This window comes from Engraulis encrasicolus, chromosome 11 (genome assembly GCF_034702125.1).
Source record: "Engraulis encrasicolus isolate BLACKSEA-1 chromosome 11, IST_EnEncr_1.0, whole genome shotgun sequence".
Taxonomy (NCBI): domain Eukaryota; kingdom Metazoa; phylum Chordata; class Actinopteri; order Clupeiformes; family Engraulidae; genus Engraulis; species Engraulis encrasicolus.
The window spans coordinates 35,613,223-35,617,968 of NC_085867.1; the positions used below are offsets into that span (position 1 = coordinate 35,613,223).

Sequence of the window (4,746 nt, forward strand, 5' to 3'; positions counted from 1 at the left end):
ACAAGGCAATAAGCCTCTGGATAAATGAAAAGTAATGTACTGTAATGTATTCACTTCATGTGCTGTGTCGTCTTGACCTAATGATTGAGGAAATGGTCTTAGGAGTGGCGGGTCGCTGTTTGAATCTTGTCCCAGTAGGAAATACTGTAAATGGAAGTGGGTGAGAAAGTGAGTAGCAATCTCATCCAGGCAGGGTCTGATTAGGATGGCCCGTGGCCCGCGTAGGCTATACAGGGGGTCGTTTCTCGACAGTGCCTTTGCTAACGACGTTAGCCATTTTGTTCGTTCTTAAGACCAACGTTGTAACCAAGGTCTTAAGTCGCTCGTAAGACAGTCTTCCGGCTTGGTCTTGAGTTGGTCTTAAGTTGTTCTTAAGTTGTTCTTAAGTTGGTCTTGCTCCTGACATTTCAGCGTCTTGGGGCAGGTTCAGGCAGAGTTCAAGTGACAGTGATTGATTACTGCCACCAAGTGCACAAGCGTCTAACTTTTACCACACAAAATGTCCAATGATTAGACAATTTTAAATATATTTGGTTGTGTATGCCGTCTTCCTGCCAGCAAGTCCTTACGTCCAATGTAGGCCACAAGAAAAATAATTGCCATTAAGAGCATTGTGCCTGAAGATGTGCAGGAAGATTGAAAGGTGCGTCAAACACAGTAGGCTACACATGACATCTTTATGAAAGTCGTTAAATACCTGTGAAGACAATCGTGCCCCCAAAATCCACCCCAATAACCAAATGTCGCTGTACATATCACTGAACAATAAAATCGCGCCAAATAACTTCGCAATGGCGTCAGCCACACGGTCCACTGTCACTGCGCACGAGGGAGAGGAGGCAGAGAGTTGCGAATATGCCCGAATTGCGCGCGCGCCAGCCTGGATGCGCGCACACACACACACACACACACACACACACAGAGAGAGAGAGAGAGAGAGAGAGAGAGAGAGAGAGAGAGAGAGAGAGAGAGAGAGATGAGTGGAAGTGGATATACTGGATATACTGTTGTGCAGATAAGGCACCTGCGCTTAATTTAAAATTCAGCCGAAATGGATATGTTACCAGTTACCACCAGCAAGTGAGAATTAGGATAGCATACATGCCATCACGCTTTCACCGGCCATTTCTGTGTAGTTATTTGGAGTGATTATGCTACAGTGATATGTAGACCGACATTTGGTTATTGGGGATGGATTTCGGTGACATGATTGCATTGACAAGTATTTAACGACTTTCATGGAGATGTCATGTGTACTGTGTTTGACGGACCCTCCGTGCATCATCCCTTCCTGCACATCTTTACGCGTAAAGGTCATAATGGCAATTCTTTTTCTTGTAGCCTATTTTGCGCGTAAGGGCGTGCAGGCAGGAAGACGACATAAACAACCAAATATATATTTTAGAATGATCGATTCCTTTCAGTTATCATTTCAAACATCATTGAACTGTCCACTCTGCGTGGGGAAGGACCTCGCTGTTGTCTCGCACTTAGAGTTCTTCTACATGCGTTCGGGTGTTGGCAGTGTCAGAGGCCAGCCCGAAGGCATCCCTTGGGGTTTACAGAGTTTAAGCTTAAAAAAATAGCCTACATCTGATCAACTACAGTAAGACTGAGCTTTCTCCAGCAAGCGCCTTGAGTCACTTCAAGTTAGAGATATGGGTAACAACGGTTAGACATATATTTGACCCACAACAGAGACCCAAAGACAGCGCGACAAGTGTGTGTGTGTGTGTGTGTGTGTGTGTGTGTGTGTGTGTGTGTGTGTGTGTGTGTGTGTGTGTGTGTGTGTGTGTGTGTGTCCATATTCTCAACCCTCTGCCTCGCGCATATGACAGCGGGCCGCGTTAAGTAAATATGCAATGATTCAAATGATCCCAATGTGATGTCGCATGCCTTTCAGAGTAGGCTATCCTCACATTATTTCATTAAGCTGCATTTTTTTCCCAGGGTTGCGATGGGTTGGAGTTCGTGTAGCGTAGTCTATAGACAACAATGACATAGTAGAAATGTTCACAATGTGTGCGCAATCCGACCACGATGTGCGCGCGTGGGTATTTGTTTCCCACTGCGACAACATATTGTGAAAATTAGAACTCAAGCGGACTCAGAGGAGAATATTATGGATGTTAGAGATTTAAAAGTCCATGCATACATTTATCCTTTCGGGTCTAGAATCATTGCTATTACCCTCCGGCAAGGCATGACAACCACTCATCCACCAACCACCGATTTCTGAGAGAAGTTACTGAAGACTTATCGTAAATTGATTTAGCAAAACCGGAATAAAATATAAGACATTGTGACATGTAATGCATTATTTGGTTTCTGCTGTCGAAGAGGGATGGTTTTGAGGGCACGGTTGTGTTGACAAATATTTGTGGACTTTCATAGCGTTGTAATTATTGTATCTGACAGCCACGTGAATCATGACGCCGTCACTACTTTGATTGCGACCAATGCAGCCGAGCTGAGGCGAGACACGGCAAGCATTTCCGAAGACTTCCTCGTGTCTGAGAACGTACGTACGTACGTCCAAAGGTTGGTCGCGACTTCGGTCGGTCTTGCGTCTAAAGACCAACTGAAGACCAACGACAAGAATCGAGAAACGGAGTCCAGGTTGCTATATAGGCCCCCCAAAGGGCAACTTTCATTGCAACAAAATTGCATAGATCTACTCTGTACTATACTATACTATAGGCCTACTATACCTGCACTTTACTATACTATACTATACTATACTATACTATACTACACTATACTATACTATACTATACTATACTATACTATACTATCCATCATTTGCACTGACGTCACAATATTGCGTAATCATTTTCGCTGGACGGCAGAAGTACACATTCGTACATAGGAATTATGCAGCCGAAGACAACTTTGACCATAAAATACCAACGAAACACGCAGTTCTTTTATTTTTTTAAAAACGGGATATGTACCTGGCGTTATCAGTCTAGGTTGGCCACGGTGGATGTGTTCAAATCATAGATTTATTCAAATGTATTCTGCTCCACTAGGTGGCATAACCGGGACGGGTGGTACGGGAAACTGGGAGAAGAAGAGAAAATTGTTGCTTGCTTCCAGCCATGAACTTACTCTGCCTGCGATGTATTTTTTTTATCCCGTGTTTATTTTCTTCAGTTAAGTTGTGAACTTAAACCAAACCTCTGCATTGGCAAAATACTAGCACCTTTATGCACCGTTTCTTCATTGGTGGCTGGGCACCGCGGATGGCATCCCCTTCTTCGTGGCATGGCACAGGTAAGATAATGCTGCTAACCTAACTTACTACAAGACGCACGGCACATTTTGTGTCAGGCATTTCGCAAAGTGGTGTTTTGAATAGCATATCTTTTCATCTCAGATGTATCTTGTAGGTTAACTTGGATTCACTCGTTTCGTTTCATCCAAGTGGATTTCATTGTTGTTTCAGCCACGTCTGCACAATGTAGGCTATTGTAAAATATATTTCTATATCTTATTTTCTGTTTACATGTCCAATATGTTCATTTACTGTAGGCCTATTATTATTGACCACTTATGTTACCAGTCCATCACTGTTACCTGTCCTGTCTTGCACTTTCTGTCTGTCTGTAAATTGTCAGTCCTGTCTATGTCCTGGCATGGTAGAGAGAAAACGTAATTTCGTTTCCCTTGTATGACCATATGAAGAAAGTGACAATAAAAGCTGACTTGACATACTTCAATGTTTCAAATCGGTGTTGCATTACATTGCACATGTAGAAACACATAGGACAGAATGTCGGTTACATAGGCCTACTTTGATTAAATAATTTTGATTTGATTTGATTAAATAAATAATTTGAAAAGATGACCTTCACAAGAGAAAGATAAGCACAACAAACCTGTTATTTATCTTTTATTTTTATTGTTTTGTAATTGCAGGTTCATCAGTCAGGTGGTCAGCACCCAAACTAAAACCATGAGGCACCATGGCCAGGATGACGTCCAAGAATTGCATCCCAGCACCACAGGTAAATACATGACTAGTAAGTTGGGATGACTGTTATTTTCTGTCATTTTACATCACATTTTAATTCAGACAATATTGCCAAGGGACTTAATTATTCAGTACTGTACCAGTACATTACAATGCATGGCTAGATTCATTTAAATAGCATGTTTGTCTTTTCTTTTTTTAATTAGATGGGGGAGCCAACATGAAGAGGTGTCCAGAGAGGCTTCTTTCGCTTGGGCTTTGCAGCAGCACCAGGACCTCACCATCAGTGATGCTGGTCCCCTCATCCATCGGGCCTACCCTTACATTCCTCCCTGATACACTGATCACCTGTACCAGTTGTTGGAGTTTTCAGCAGGGCTCTAAATTATTTTTAATCACTAGTAGCCAAAATGGCTAGTATGTTAATCTCCGGTACATTAAATAATGGGTCAAAGTGCCAAGTATGTTTTTTCTTTTCTACCAGCAAAACTTAATTTTCCCAGCATTTGGCTGGTTGGCTGGTGAGCCCTGGTTGTCATTGATAGTGAGTAGTTGTGATAATAAATAACTGAAATGATGAAGTCCATCCAGACATGTTTTGCTTATTTTATTGTACTAATACAACAACGTAGAACATTTTCTGTGAACGTGAAGTGAAAGCCCAACTGGGAAACTCCAACTCCCATTGACATTGTGACACAGCACACAAGTGTTCACTGCACGAAATTGCATTTATGCTTCACCCGTGCAAGGCAGCAGTCCCCAATGGC

General features: G+C 42.5%; 1 long non-coding RNA gene across 1 annotated transcript; it reads left to right on the forward strand.

Annotated features, from left to right (window-relative positions):
* Positions 1–2,948: 2,948 nt before the first annotated feature.
* Positions 2,949–4,303, forward strand: LOC134458956 (uncharacterized). Its single transcript, XR_010036714.1, has 3 exons — positions 2,949–3,463; positions 3,922–4,010; positions 4,183–4,303. It is a non-coding gene; the product is annotated as an uncharacterized LOC134458956 (long non-coding RNA).
* Positions 4,304–4,746: the final 443 nt, after the last annotated feature.